The following is a 17,120-nucleotide window of genomic DNA, read 5'->3' on the forward strand; positions in this document are numbered from 1 at the left end:
CAATGTTTCTAACTTCTTAGCAAAGCACGTTCACCTTGGCAAGGAGTCCGAATTTACTATGTAATTTATCTAGACGGCAAGGTAAGTAGTCAGATTATGCAAAGTATGTTTCAGGAATCTGTTGTGATTTGACACTTGCATCCCCTCTCAGGCTATCCAAATGCTTGCACTTTATGATAGAACACAAGAATGAATGAAATTGCATGTCAGTTCTAATAACTCTGCAGCACTGAAAGCTTAGAAACACTTGCTTGAAGAAATACAGATAAAAGGAGAAGATGGATTGCCTTTTTTTTAGTTAAGCATCTTAGCACTGTCTCTGGAAATTATGGAATAAATGTAGGTTATTATGGCACTGGATACTAAACTGTGGTATACAACTAAATAAATGTGACCGATGCAAAGGACAATAGAATTAATTCATAATGTTGCTTATCTTCCCTTGTTATGGATTATGGAGGACATTATTTCTTCAATAGTGCACTCTGGAAAACTTTTATTACTAAGACACATTTTTACTTTTTACTTCAGTTTAAGTATAAAATATATTCAGACAGTGTTGGAGAGGCTTCAATTCAGAATTTAAATAATGAATTTCTTCAACTTCTTTATAAATGTTTAAAGCCAATTTCTTTCCATTCATTGAACTCTAGAGCCTGTCATATACCTTGGTTAGCTGTTAGCACTGTTATCATTAGTCATATCAGGGAAAATGTGTGAATTTGTCTAATTTGAAGTCTTAAGTTTTAGAGATGTGGTAAATAAAATGTGGTAGCTGTTTGGCAGCTTGTGGTTTGGAGTATGTTTCTAAGATACTTGCATCTGTGCTATGTGATCCCTACCAATTCCAATCTTAAACATACCCTAAAACATCTTCTTCTGAAACAAAGCTGTTCCTAACTTATTGACACCTACCAGAAGACCCCAATACCAACTGTGGCCTTAAAATTATTCTGGTAATTTCTACTAGCCCCCAGTCAGCTGCTTACTTATCAAAACTTGCTACCTTGCCACCTAGTTCTCAATTTAAGGCCAGTAGTACCTGCCAGTTTTGACACAAACCTTGCCAGCTGCATTTGGGCACTGCCAGTCCTAATTCTAGTTTATCAATCCTATCTAGAGACAACACTAATCCCAACCGATTGATCCTTGGGAACTCAACTTTAATTCTGATTAGTAAACACTAGTAATTGTAGTTTTTCCATTTTGACTGTGGGCCCATAGAGTAGACTGATATATCTCTGTCTAGTGAAAACATCAAATAAATGGATTTACTCTTTTATTATTTGTGATTAAGACTACTTAAATTCCAGATCTAAATCCAACCTCAGCCTTTTCTCAAGGACCGTCTTATCTAGCAGAAGTTAGGTTTTTAATATGTCCGACTGTCTACTCCACTCCTCTGCTGAATAGTATTTCTTTCATAGCAGAAGAGGCACAATGAAACATGTATCTGTACTTCCGTTTAGTCCAATCTGTTGATACAAGCCCATTTTTGGCATTTTAAATAAATCAGGCAGTAAAGTAGGATAGTGGTAGTACAGAAATGTGTCTTGCTCCATTGTCACTGATGTGGGAGAAGTAAAACGTTGTAAATGTAGCTTACCCAGTAGATTTGGTCTATCAGAATATAAAAAATTGAGATATTGAACTGGCTGTGTTAGTGACACTGAGGTTAGTGTTAGGACTGGGGTTTTTGAGGGCTCAGATTAGCCTCACGGATTTGTCCAGAAGACTACACATTTGTCTGGATGAAAGTTAAAGCTGACACTGACACACTCTGAGTTAAACTTTCCAGATTAATTTCCAACAGTGTTCAGGAGGACAATGTAATGGTCCCTTTCTGAATTATAATGCCTGCCATGCAAATATGCTTTCAAATCTTTTTGTTGGAGACAAAATAATAACATTTATAGGAATATTATAATTACTGAATGTACTATGTGGACTGATTGTACTATGAACAAAGATAAGGGTGCTAAATCCAGGGATAGCATTTACAAACCTGGATAAGGTGTGGTTCTAGCATGTGCTGTTTGGAAAGAAAGAAAGAATTGCTATGTATGTTTGGAGAAGATGCAGGAGGGGGTGTTTCTGCTTAATAGTTCTTCTCCTACTGGGCCATTCTCCTTTCTAATGTAGACATAGCCTATGTCAGTTTGCCAGAAAACTTGCTGCCCATCCTAAAATGAAATTCCTCAAGACAAAATAGAATTCTCTTTTGCCTTTTGACTCAAAGTTCACTTAATTTATGCTAAAGAAGCCCTTTACGGAAACAAACTTGTTCTAGCTCAAGATGTGTGAATATTTAGTCAAGCTGGAGCTGACAAAAAGTTGTGTCATTTTTTTAAAATTTTCCCTTTTGCTATATAATTACTGAAGTATTATTTTTATGATAAAGTCTGAGCATGTCTAAAGTTCCACTCAGCCCTTCCATAGAAGCTGAAGCTGCCTTAATATTTCAACAAAGCTATTCAGAAATATTTTATAGAACTCTATTGAAAAGATAATGTGTTCACTTGCTGAAGATAGCATACTCTAAGAAAAAAAGGAACAAATGTAACTTCAACTGTCTTTTGCAAAAAATTTATTTTTGAGAAATCTAATGATTTAATAGTTGAAAGATAGGTAAAGCTTTTAAAACCATTACTGCCAAAACTATTTTGATTAGAGCCGTTTTATATGTCAGTTAATTGCAAATTTCAGGGAGAAAAATAAAGTAGATCCTGTTGCACTGTATGTTAAAATATTTTAATGCAAGACAAATGCAGAGTAACCTTTCTTAGGTATCTGTATTCATTTCATTAAGTTATGCAATAAAGCCTGTATTTATTTATTTATTTATTATTGTCCCTTGAGATAATATGCAAGTGAGCAACTAAAAAACATTCTACATAACCTGTTTAAGAATGCCAAAATTTACAGTTAAATCGATGGAACTGAACTACATGGGAAGCAAGGATTAATCCTTAAAGACATTATTTAAAAAGACATCTAAAGCCCAGGATCCTGTTTTACTCAGCTCTGGATTTCTCTGACACAGCAGCTCATTCCATGGCTCAAAAATATTGCTAGGAATTTGATGGTTAAAAGAGTGGTGAGCACCATGTTGATTCATTATATTTATTATACCACATCTGATTTGCTGGAGCTTGTCTTAGTGTGAACATGAAAAAAAGACTTTGCATGATTGTGATGCAATTCAGTGGAAAGTGGAAAAGAAAAAAACACAATTTCAGTTTTATAATCTGCTCTTGATACAGGTAACAAATGATTAACCAGTCTTTTTATGCACAATCATCTGGTTCAGTTACCCATAAAAGAGGGGAATATTCCTCTATTTCCCCTGAGTAGTCTGCAAGACCAGTTGGTGCATATATTTTAGCAACTGTCAGATCTGTTTAATTCAGCAGTTTTCTTTCACTGTGTGACTCCTATCTTGCTCATTTAGCTGCATTTTAGCAGAAAATAGTGAAGCTGCTCACTGAAACTTTCATCAGTAGTAGGAGAATGGTTTTGCACAATTCAGTTTTAGATGCTTTCCTTCATTCATAGTCTTGGGACTAAATTTTCCTTCCTTCTGATGTTCCCAACTCCTGTGTCTTCTCATGCTATTTTCTGAATTAGCTGTTAGGATAAAAGCAACTAAAACAGGGTGAAACCTTAACATTGGCTAGCAGAAGGGAAATCTGATCAGTCTCTCAAATCTTACACATCCCTCAGTTCTCACAAATCCCCCACATCACAATCTTCCCTATTGTTTTTTTTTTTCTTTCCATTTTCACTAATTTGTCTTCTGTTCTCTTGCCTCCACCCATCTTAATCACCTCCCAGTTTGGTTTCATTATTTTTGCAGAGACCGGTATCAGTTTGAAAGTAGAATGAACTGTCTCATATTTAGTCTCTCTTTTTTTCTAAGCAATTAGGCTTGAAATCCATTAATAATATCTACAGTAAATCCCACCTGAAATGTTGACTCCCTCTAGCACTTCAACCGGATCCATAAATGCCACAAAACTTCAGGCTTGAGGTTAACTCCACCACCTCTGAGGTCTTAACCTTTAACCCCCTCTTCTCTCCATTATGTTTCAGACATACTGGTAGCTGTAGGCCTCAAACTTAAGGTTTTGTCCAGAAGTAATTCTGTAATTCTCTGTTGTTTCTTCTGGCCCTTTTGCAATCCACTTTTGCTCCTTCTAAGTATTTGCAAGGGCAAAGAGACTGACAAGTTACTGGAAAGCCTCTATCAGAGATCCTGAGTTACATTTGAAAATATCTTGGAAAAAACAAGTTGCAGAAATTGTGGTGAGCTACAAGCTATGGTGTAGCTAGAAAGGATAGTTGAGGTTGGTTCAGAATAACACCCAAGCCGTGACTTAGAAATCAGCAAGATGTATACTTATTGTGCATTAAGAGCACCCATCTAGGAAAGGTTGCAAAATAACTATCATGATGTTAATTCACAGCTTACAGCACACTAACTTCTGCAGTCAAACTGTACAAGATCAGACACTGGCAAAAAGTATGACCTTATTTAATGACTCCATTAGTGTTCTGGAAAAGGGAACAAGCAACACATTAAGGAAACGCGCAGATTATGCTAAGCCAAAAGGAGTTGTGAGCTGTTAAAAAAAGAGATATACCACAAAGGAACCTGCAAGGAATGGAAACCTCAGAAGAAATACCAGTGGTTTTAACTTGAACAAATGAAAAATACTACATTTTTAAGAAGAGCCTTGAAACATCATGCGAGAAAGAAGAAGCTAGGAAGAAGTGAAGCTGAGAAACATAACTTCAATTAATAGGCAGAGACATGAATTTTCAGAATTTTTTTTCTCTATTTCCAAAAATTTCCTAATACTTGTAACCACAATCACTTGGCATCTCAGGCTTTGGAGAGTGAGGCTTCAAAATATGAGGTTCAGCATTGCTGTAATACTGGCAGAACTACTGTGGAACAGAGGCACAATTCATTGTTAATGAAGTCACATGCATACAAGTTACTGGTTTGCCTTAAGGCTTGGCAAAATAGTTGTATCAGTAAGAACAGTCAGTACAATTCTGTGGTCATTGTATCCACAAAGTAAAACAAATTGATAACTTACTATACAAGACCATAAGAATGTTTGTACCAAGTGAGACAAACAGTTCATCTAGCAATACTTAGGAAAGACAAGTACAAAACAAAACACAGAGGGGTATGTTTCATCTCTTCTGTTGTGTAGCCTTCCAGCATTTGTCAATTTGCTGTTTAGAGACTTCCAGAAGTTGGGCACTAGGGGTGATGGGGTTACATGCACATCATCTGGGTTGATAATTTTCCTGAACCTTTCTTCCATTAATTTGTCTAATAACTGTTTCAACCATTTAATACTACTGGCATTCAAAACATCCAGTGGTGATGAGTTCTGTGGTTAAAAGATTAATATTTGGAAAAAAATCCCCCCTCCCCAATTTTTTTTAAGAGCCTGCTTCTTGATCATGTTTGGAACCTTCTGCTCAGTGCTGATTACATTATTAGAAATAAACAATAAAAATGTAAAGGCAGACTTAAGAGGAAAGAGTAAGAGTTAAGCTTAGCAAAGTTGGCAGACTGCTGAGAAACATAATGACAGTTATCAGATGAAAGGTAGAAACAGCTGACATGGACTGGGTTGCAATTAAGGATCTGGTCTTCTGTACAGATGTATAACTAAGGCTAATGGATGAAACTTAGAAAGGAAAGGAAGCCTGTCTGGTAATATCTCTTTTAGCTGAAGAAAAGGGAAGGGATGCAAATCCTGGTATTTAAGGCTCTGCAAACTACTTGGAAATACACTTCTCCCTGCTTATCCAGTTACCGGACCTATCCCGAGAGATGATGTTTTTACTATTTGTATGCTTACTGTTCCTGTCTTATGATTCCTGACAAACTAGATGATAAACATCTAACATTTCTCTGTTATCCACATCTGTTGATTTATCTTGTCTGAATCTTTTGACTCATTGAAATATCATCTTTCTTGCAACCTTAAAGGTTTGAGTTCATTTCTTCTGGAGATTTGTATTACGTGTTCAAAAACCTAATACTATATTTAATGCTTCCTCCTTGGGTTATTTTGTTCAAATACCTTTAGCTGTATGCAAAGAGATTTTGCAAGCAAGATATATGTGCAGTTTGAAAGTATAAGGCAATTATTTACTGGCTAACACATACAAAAGAGAACTAGGAATTAATGCGCTGCAAGGCTACACAATGATACACTCACCATCCTGATAAAATTGAATGACAGCGTTAGATAACTTAGAGTTAGATATCCCCTTTGGAAGCAGCTGACCCTTGCTGCTCCCTGATAGAGACTTAGACTGAGAGCCCCCTGTTTCTTCCTCTAGATAAAGTCACTGGCTTTCCTGAGTCACTTCCTCAGGGATGGCTTCATCTTCTTGCAGCTACTTTAGATGGGGGAGGGATCTTCAAATGACCACTGAGATTTTTCCTGGCAGCTGTGTTCTCTGCACTCTTGTGCGCAGGGTTGCATTTTCTGTGGCTAAATCTCTATGGGTAAACAAACCCAGGTACAGGGTAACAGATGAACATGGATATACTATTAATTCACTCTGTGACAGAATTCTGGACCACACCAACTAGCATTCCCCTGGATAATGCCTGGGACCGTTCTGGGACAAGTACAGACCTGGTACTGTTCCCTATAGGCGGTATGAATGTGGCCACCTTTTGGAAGGGGGGAGAAGAAAGCTCAGCCATACGGATATGAACTGTGCTATGCTACTGGATTTCAGGGCCAGCAAACGCCTTTGTGGGGATGCTTATGCATGTGTAATACAGTGATCTAGAAACCAAAAAAAAAAGTGCCTTCAAACCCAGGTTGGAATTCATGTTCTTTGAGAAACATCACATAAATTCCTCTGAAGGAAGAAAATGGAGATAAACAACTGACAGTTTCAGTAGCATTTTACCTAGAAATAATTTTAAGCAAATCCCTTTATCCCACCATCTGACAAATAGTGAACTCTGAATAAATGTGGCAGTTGCTGACTTCATAGTTGCTGTGAAATTACCCAGTAAGAGATGGAGATTCAGGGAAATTTATTTCTATTTGTAGTTTTCCATTATTTTGTACAAGTAGAGCAGTAGGTACAAGCTGAGGTTTACTGAATCTCATCAATCTGGGTGTCAGTTCTTGCTCTAGTTGTGGCTGACCTTGTAGCTACATTTGTAATTGTTTCTAAAGAACAACATTGCAACTGGTATAACCAGTTGGTTGGTTATTGGATGGTTAACTAGTGCTGAAAATATCCTACTCTATTCAGAAATCTAGATTTGAAATACTTTTTCTTAAACAGAATTTCATATCAGAAAGGATATTCAAAGCTGATTGATTCAGCTGAGTGAAAAGAGTCTGACAAGGAAGAAAGGAGACAGGGCCAAATATTATAAATAAAAGAACCCTCAGGATTATCAAGTTTACTTCAGAATTAGGGCCATATCATATGCTGTACTGAGGAATGGCATTCTTCTGTGGCCAGATACCAGGGTAGTTCTGGCCCAATTGTTTTCCAAATTCTCTCACCCCCAAAACTTTTTCAATCTCATTTTGGTTCTACAGTCCATTTCTCCCCAAGTCTTAAAAGCAGTATCTCACTAAATTCCTCACCCTTAGTCTGGGTGAATAATTATCAGTCCTTGTATGCATTGCAACCCTCTTTTTTTTTTTTTTTTTTTTTTTTTTTTTTGTTAACTATGTTGTTGAATTAGTAGGAAACAGCTGAACTGAAGAGTGAGTGCCAGCACCAGCAGCTGCAACAGCAGAAAGAACAACCCATTACAAATACTCTCCTACACTGCTTAATCTGTGTCATTTCCCTTAGTAGCACAATATCTCGTAAGAAGCATTTAAGCATCTTGTAAGTGAACGCTGCAACTATGTCCACTGTCCAGGTAATCAAAAGAGACCCATGACTGAGCTGTTTGGTGTTAGGCTATAAGAAATATTGGCTCTTACTTTAACTCAGTTTGACCAATCTTTAAGGTATATTCTAATGGGACCAGTAGTATGCCATTAGATTAGTTAAATCCCATTTTATCTCCATAGAGAAAAAGAGGATTTTCAGGAATATGTGTAGACTGAGCTACAAGAATATCTCTGATATATTTTGTAAATCAAATCTAAAAAATCAGGGACAAGAACATAACTCCAGAGAAACAGAGCCAAAGTGGGAGAATCTCAGATGGCAAAGATGAAAACTGGGGGGGGGGGGGAAGAGGCCTCCAGGATAGTATATCATCTTTCTTTCACAATTGTGAAATATAATTTTCCAAAATGCAAATCACTTTGGATTGTTTAAAATTTAAGGACCAAGCATATAATACTGCCTCCTGTTTTCTCTTTTAAATGTTTTCTAGACCTCGGAAAGAAAAATAGAGAAAGCAATAGTGATTGATGAGCTTAAAATCTAATTTTATTTTGGAAAGATGATAGTTATTTATACCTTTTTACACTGATCCTCAAAAATAGGAGCATCTAAAAGAAGCCAAAAAATTTTAAATAAAATATTAGAGGTCATTTTTTCCTAAAATTGAAAAGTATCATTCCTTACCAGCTCTGCTGTAATTTCTTAGGGTCAATTCTAATGCATATATAGGGGTTTGATTTAGTAGCATTTTATTCACATTCAGTAATGAGTAAATCACTTCAAACAATTCTAGAGGGACTCCTACTGACTTCAGTATAATTATAATTTTAACCTGAGATTAATTAACAATGAATATAGTTTCACCAGCTTCTCCAAAGTTTGCACTTGCAGAAAAAAATGAAAGCTAGTCACACTGAAATGGCAAACAACAGAAGACAACAACACATGCAATTCAGTTTTTTAAAAATCAGTCTTTACCTGGATGGAAACTGACAGTCCTATGGTTTGAATGTCAGTCTAAAAGTTCCCTATTTATTTGCTAAAAATGGATAAGATCCATAACATCTTTTGAGCCATATACAGCAATATTTTGGAAGAACTGTGATAGGGAAGTTTCCTCTACGTCTACTAAGATACTGATCAGCTGGATAGTGGTTCAGTACAAGGTCAGATCTTAAAAATATTGTTTGTCAAAGTGAGATGCAGTTTTAAAAGAAACTATTGTCTAACCTTATTGTCTAACCAACATTGAACTTGACTGAAAAACAGAAACTGAGAGACGGAATTCAGTTAGAGAGCTTACTCATAACTATAGTTAGCTCAAGGAGTACAACTCTATATTCAGCTATGTCTTTTGGTTTGGAAATAGGGAAGTTTTTTTATTGGGTTTCTATGCAAACCTGATAAAACCTGAAACTGTACTCATGACTTAGTATAACAGTAAAGCAAGGCAATTGAATTTTTCAAATTAAATAGTTCAGGGCTTTAAAAGTCTTTAAATGTGTTTTTTTATCTGATACATTTAAACTACCCAAATTTTTTCCCACTGGTACAAAGAAAAATATTGTCTTCATTTATCTAGAAAGGCTGAAAGAAAGGGAGAGCAGAGGAAGATTTAACTTATAAAGACTCTCAAAAATAAAGGCACTAGGAGATACAGCTATCTAGGAGCTTTTTTATTGCACAATGTCTTGGATGCTTCAAAGAAATATAACTAAACACCTACTTAAATTACCACAAATAAATAAGCATCATCAAAAAGTAAACTATTAAAATTCTTAGTCTGTTTCCCCATCTATTACCTTTGGTTTTTCTCTGGGTTTTTTTCTAAATAAAGGAAAAGAAAGAAAAAAGACTCAAAATTTAAAGAGTTGGAAGTAAGGGGGTTTAAAATATTCCATCATGAAGAAACAAATATGGTTTGAAAATGAAAAGCTTCTGTATAGAGATGTCTACATATATTTGCAAGGGAAACCATTCCATATCTGTAGAGTAAAAAAAATGAACCTCATTATTTGCATGTAATCCCATAGAGAATAGAAACTTTCTTCTGCTGATTCGGCTTCTGTCCTTGTCAAGTGTCATCCAACTGTCACTCACTGTTCTGAATTGTATCTCATGTCTTCAAGAGCTGAAGCCCATTTTGGGAGTTAGGAAAGAGCCTTGCTCTTTTTGTTGAATTATCAGTTGGTGGCTTTTAAAATGGTAAAAGACTAAATTGAGAAATTCCTTGCAATGAATTGAATTAGAAGCTAAGTATTTATCTAAATAAGACATAACAATAAAGAAGGTCCTATATTTTCTTTTCTTGTATGAATTACTCACCGCCATAAACCCCAGAATAACTCTCTTGCACCATGGAAATTCTCATCTATGAGAGGCAAGAAAAAGAGCTTTAAATAGCACCCAGAATGCTTCTTCGGCGATTTAAAATAAAGATACTGCTGAAGTACAGATTACTTATGCTATTTTTAGATGAAACAGTTAACTTCTACAAGGGGTTCAGTTTGTGTCTGAGTCAGTTATTCATGTTGAATTCAGCAAAGGCCAGGAATGACAAGTACGAGTTAACTGTGAAAACATCTAAAGGTTTTGTCACAGACTCACATTCAGTTACTGAGGCTTGTATGAAAATTATCCAAACTGTTTCATTTGCAGAATGAGGCTTTACTTATTTTCTTAACCAGAAGATTCTTCCTTTTTCATCAAATCTACTAGGAATTAAAGTATTGATGGGAAGAGTAAAGGAAAAAAGACTTACTTTGCTGGTGAACATCTTAGTGATTCTGAGAAAAATAGGGATGTCTATCCTCTCTTTTTTGCTTCTGATGAGAAGACAAATGGTTTTATTTATTTGTATTGTGCTTTACTGCTCTGCTTGCTTTGGCAATTAGCAGGGGTTACATGATATAAAAGAAGGGATCTAGCACAGGTCCTGGGGCAGAATGAAAAGTAAAGCTACATGTCAGTACGTGGTTGTTTTTTTCATGAAAAAGCAATCCAGTGTCTGTGTCAGAAGTCTTAAACTTGTCTCCACACCTAAGATTTCATGACTTCCTTCCTGTTCATGCTGTCCTGAGGCAGATGTAGTCCACTGGAGCAAGTTTTGTAGTATGTAATGGAGGGCAGAAAACAGAACACATGCAGGTGTGCAGTCTGCTACAGCAGCCATTGTTAGAATCATCACTAACCTCACTGCAGCCAAAGTTATTTGCAAAGCTCATTTCTCCAATTTAGCCTTCCCACAATAAATTACTTCTCCTAAACACAGACACAGACTTGTTTCTGCTAAATTTCTTTTTTCTACCTTGAAGAAGCAGAGAAAGAAAAATTTATGATCTAGTGCAGAAACCTCAGATGCTGCCCAGGTTGTTGCTGATGCCACAGCTCCTCCAGATCTTCCCCTGCTGGATAGTCACTTTGCCACAGTGGACTCCTGGGTTCCTAAGTTTCACTTGAAAGTGCACTCTAGCTGCTTCATGAGCACAGACTCTGGCTTTCAGGGCTTCACAGAAATGCAATTTCAGGGCTCAGCTGAATGAGGCACTCCAGGTGAAATGCTGATCCCACGCAAACATCCCAATTGCTTAAGTGCATCCTTTCCTAGAACTGCAGCCTTGTAGACAGTCTAGTCTACCACACAGGCAAAATGGTTCAGACTGGTGCTTCTCAGATTGTTGTCAAGACACAGCTGTAGGAGGGTTGAAATTGTTCAACCCTAATTACAGCTGGCTCTGACATCCCCATGCTGGAGGAAGTGAAATGCAGCATCTCTGAGAAGGAGTGTTGGAGGTGGTGACATCTGAAGATTGAGGAGCTCAAGAGTGAGTAAACAGCAGTTCAGACCTAAATTAAGCATGTATAATTATCCCCTGCCTTTTTTTTTTTCTTCCTCTGGTTTAGAATGTTCAAGCTCGTATATGCACTAGGATCCTTTGCTTTTTCTCCTGCCCCCGCTTCTCCTTTAGAACACAAATCTCTTAGGATTTCCCCCCCCCCCCCCCGAGAGCATCTGGTAGTTCTTTCTTTTTCAAATGTCAGGGGAAAGATCTTTTCTATTAAAATGTTCAAATTGCTTAGTTAGGTAACTCTAGACTTATCAGCCAAAATGGTTACACTGGTTTTCCTACGCAGTCAACTCTTAATCTACAGCATGTAAAAGCAGGTATCATCTGTGTAGAAGATTTGTAGCTCTTTATTATTGGTCTGTGTCATGATCCTTTGTATTCATGTCCAAAACAGAGCAAAAAGACAACAGAGAAAGTAGACAAGCCTTAAGTTCAACATGGAGTTGGTAATTTGATTGCATATACATGCATAAAGGAAAAGGAAAAAGACACAGTTCTCAAAATTGACCAGGACACAGAAGATGTATATTCAAGTTGTATCGACTTGGAAAACTTATACAACAGAGACAAGTAGATATACCCATATGAAAAAAAAAAAAAAAAAGCAAGAAATAAGCTTGTTTTTATTTGAAAGAACACTGTATATATTCTGAGCTGAACTTGTATATTTTCAGCAACTTGATTTTAAAGTGTTTTCACACTTTAGAGATGTCCAAACATTTACCTACAGTTCTTAAGCAAACAATCTTCTGTATTTTCTACATCATAATTTTATGTCTCAGCAGCTTTGATTGCATTTTATTTTTGCCATGATTACTTTTCATACTTGTCAAAAAAACCCACAGCGTAGCTGTTCAGTAGACAAAAATTGAAGTGAAATCATCAAAAAATAATTGACTTACTCTCAATCCAAAAAGCGTTCTATATTAAAATACGTTTGACACTGAAATAGATGAAGGTATTTCTTTAGTTCCATTCACGTCATTGTGGCAAAATTCTCACTTTGGATATAGACAAACTCTTTCAGCTCTTAAAACTGTGTGCTCCCTAACCATTCACTAACAGTTACAAAATAAGAAGTTCTATAAACTAGTCAGAAAAGGATCAATGTATATGACTGAAAAAAAAAAACCAAAAAAAACCAGTCTTGTCCTTCAGATCATCCCATTGTCATCCAACGACCTGGGGAAATGGACGTTTCAAGTTAAGAAGATTAGATATGGATTGGAAAAAATCTCTCTGAAAATGAATCTGAAAGCAAAACTCACTTATATGTCCTCCTGTCTCTCACACAGCTTCCCTTACACCCTTCTCATGATCTTCTTACTTTTTGTTTTCAAGCAGAAGGAATAGGAAAAAGGCCTGGTCGCCTGTCTTCATTTCAACTTGAGGATAGAGGGCCTACTCTCTACTTCTTTTCCTTTTGTTTTCATGAAGTTTGCATCTCAAAACACTCTACACCAACTCCTGGGGACCCTGGTCTTTATGAATCACAGCCTTCCCGAAAACTGAGCTTTCTGATGGAAATTATTTTCTAGTGTCACAAAATAACTGAAAATAGAAATGAAAAATAATCCAATTTTGTTTGCAGCTCTTTCATCGATGAAATCACAGACAGAGGTCACTTACAAAGGTGGTTTCTGTCTGAGAGAAGAACCAGCTTCTGACTAAAAAAAAATAATTAATAATTTACTTGGGGAAAAAAGAAGTATAAAGCTACATTGATCTCAACTGGATCGTGAATTTAGGCCTGACATACTGCTCTATTTTTAAAGGGTACTGGAATTAATGGGAAATGAAGATCATTGCTGAAAAAACTCACTCTAGAAATACTAGGAACTATTTGAAAGATAAGGTCTTGTCTTGTGTGTCTTATGTGGTATTTCTTTCCTATATTCCAAAATAACATATCCTGCATTTATTTTATAAGCTATTGTGCTAAAGATGAACAAATATTCCTATTTTCTGTGAGACTTTCTCCTCACCATTTAGGTTTCAGCCTTCTTTGTTTGTTTGTGTTAGAAATACTAACTGGTTTTGGCGTTCCATTCATTATGATAGTACAGTTTCACAATTCATAACATTTCTATTTTATAACATTTTTGATACTTGGACATCTTTCAGGAAGTTAAACCAGGAGTTCTTTGTAGAGATGTTGTAGGTAACTTGAAAGTACAGCCATTGAAAAGAGAAGGCAAAGGATGGTAGAGAAATTATACCCATTGTAGCAATAGTCTCTAGAATGTCAAGAAGATGTGACCAAAGTCGTTTTCCTGCCAAAGAAAAATGCAGAGGAGTTGCTTGTCTTAAAGATATCTAGGCCTGCAGGTTATATCTCGAAGTAGATAGTTGAACCTTAGCATAGCTGACTTTTATAGAGAGACTTAAAAATCATAAAAGATACCAGAGACATAAGGAAGAAAGTGGATACACGTAAATGCTGCAATGTGTGATTCTTATTCCTGTGTTATATTTTAAAAAATGTAATAGAAGTAAAAAATGTGCAGAGAAAGGCAACAGGGTGCCTCTGACCAAAAGTGAGGAATAATTTCTATATCAAGAACTATGTAAGGTCAGACTTCTCAGTCTGGAAAAGAAATGACAGATAGATTTATTTTATGTTCCTTCCTCCTTTTCTATCCTGTAATCTGAATGGCATAGAAAAGGCAGATAGCCATTATTTACCGTTTCTTACAAGTCAAAACTAGGAAGTGTCAGATAAGGTGGCAAGTTCCAAAAGAGTAAAAAAAAAAAAAAAAAAAAAAAAAAAAAGCAAAAAAAAAAAAAAAGCAGACAAGCCTTATGTTCAGCACAGAGTTAGTAATTTGATTACATATAAATGCACATAGCACATATGTGTATATCATTCTCTATGTATACATACTCATATGCACAGAGAAAAAGAGAAAGGAGAGGCTACTTCATATCATGAAGGTAAGCTGTGAAACTCCTTGTTGCAACACGTTGTGGATGTTAAAATTCTGCTTTGGTTAAAAAAGTAATTGGAAAAATTCATAATGGAAAAGTCACTCTAGCTTAGTTAAACACAAGCTCAGAAAGTTCCTGAGCTGCTAATTGCTCAAGAAGTATGTTGTAGAGAAGTGTGTTCACTCTAGGCTTACCTTGTTTTTTACCCTTTTGGATGCATTTATTGTTGATTTTTGTCAAAGATGGGATACCAGACAGGATAGCATTGTGATCTGTTCCAGTAAAATTTCTCTTAATTTCTTATAGTGGGTCATTAGAAATGCAAAACTGAAACACAAAGCACAACTATAATTTCTATCCATTCTTATATCCTATCAATTTATAATTTCTATCAGCTTAGCTGTAGTTCTTATGTGCAGTAATAGTTAATTAAAATTAGAGAATGCAAGTTCATTATTTCCATTGATTTATAATGTTTATTCTCTCTATTTTTTCAGTACCTTATGAATTTTTTAATGAATCTTATTTATTAAATGTTGACACTGGAGACCAAGTTAATATGTTCTTTTTAGGATTAATTGTCGATTCACTGCAACTTATTTAGTTTGGGCTAGGTAAGTTTACAAAACTGTTAACAAATTCCCAGTTTGATAACTGTTTTGAACTCAGAATATGTTTACTCTGGAACCTGCTCCAGTACAAAGCCGGTCGCATCCGGTGTTTGTTCCTAGTGAGAGTCATATGGGAACGAGCCACAGGGCGACGCTGCTCAACAAGAAACCACGCAAGAGCGCGTCACACTGCGCTAGCCCAGCTGCAGCGCCTGCAAGTCAGCCCCAGAGTTCAGGAGCTGAAAATCCACCCAGTATAAGAAAATTACTAGAATTTTAAAGATGAAATTAGCGGCTCACCTTATGTATAATCTATTTCAACTGTTTTGGTAGCTTAATATTACTTTGGTTGCTTAAGAAAAATCAAGTTTTGTAGGTAGAGCTAGTATCTTTTATTAGACTCATTGCTGAAATAAAAAAAGAAAAGAAAAGAAAACCATATGGATATAGAGTCTCTTGTCTTCCTCAGTAATTTAAGAAGGAAGCAAGGAGATTTCCTTTTTTTATGGACACAGCAAATAAATTTGTATGTGACAAATGTTAGTCTACCCCACAGAAAAGGTTCTCTCTCTACAGAAGAGTGCTTTTGAGGAGGAATCATTGTGGGGAGATGGAGAACTGGAAACTAACCTTAGTGCTTAAAATAACCTTATAGTCTCATGTCAGTAAATCCTGGCTATGCTTGGCACTGGCAAGTTACCACAGAAGTTGGCTTATCCAGCACCAGCATATGTTGCTGCTCACACAAGTGTCAAAGAACATACGGGAGGGAGAAGTAGCGCTAGGATGACAAGTCCATAAAGAAAGAACATACTGTACCATTTTTGTAATTTATAATAAGTGCAATTATTTCAGACTGGCTTCAGCTGTAAGGCAATGTAGGATACATATAAAACACATATCTTGAATAATCATCCCTTAAAAGCTCTTCAAATTTCACCTCAGCCTCTCAGCACTAGCAGATTTATTTAACAGCTAAGAATTATGAGGTTTTCATGACAAGCACATGCTTACAGTGATGTATGAGGTACAGCTTTGAACTGTTAAGCCAGTTGAGACCACAGATAAACCTGGTTTTATACATAAAACTATTTATCCAACTGTGCTCTTTTTTACTGCTATTAGGTCAAATTTTAGTGTTGAGTGGAATAGAGAAAACACCCCCTCATTTTATGTGGTGCATATATAGTTGTAGCTGAGAGCTACTGAGGTCTGTAGCTATGCTGACAATTGGAAATGTATAACACAAAAAGAGTAAGCTAGCTGTAAAAAAAGAAAGTGGGAGATAGCAAAAGACCAAAAAGAAATAAAACTAAAACTATGGACTATAGATTATACAAGAAAAATGTGAGAAAGGAAGGAAATCACTTTGTCTTGCATTTTTAAAAGGAGAGGAAAATGAAGTACAAGACCTAAATTTTCATATTTGAGATGGTAGGAACACATTGCCTGATTAGGAAGTGGCATTGACTGAGGCAAGATCAAGATGACTAGTGTCCTGCCTACATCAGGACTTACACCTTAGTTTTGCTGACAACACAGCTTGCCTACCCCCCTGTACTGCCCAGCCCCATAGGAACTTAAAATAAAAATTCAGTATAGGTTTAAAATTAGACACTATACTTACTCAGAAGTACCTTAGTGTCTATTTCCTTTTCAACCTCTATCATCTCATTCTCTGCAGGTGAGCAACAGGGCCTGGCTGAAAAATAGCTGATCTAGTAATTGCTAACAGGCCTCACCTGGGAGGGAGTCAGGCACAGCTGTTGTTAGTTTCTCCTTTCAAAACATTTCTTCCTTCACAGTAGTACGCTTTTCT

This window comes from Dromaius novaehollandiae, chromosome Z, assembly GCF_036370855.1.
Source record: "Dromaius novaehollandiae isolate bDroNov1 chromosome Z, bDroNov1.hap1, whole genome shotgun sequence".
Classification (NCBI taxonomy): domain Eukaryota; kingdom Metazoa; phylum Chordata; class Aves; order Casuariiformes; family Dromaiidae; genus Dromaius; species Dromaius novaehollandiae.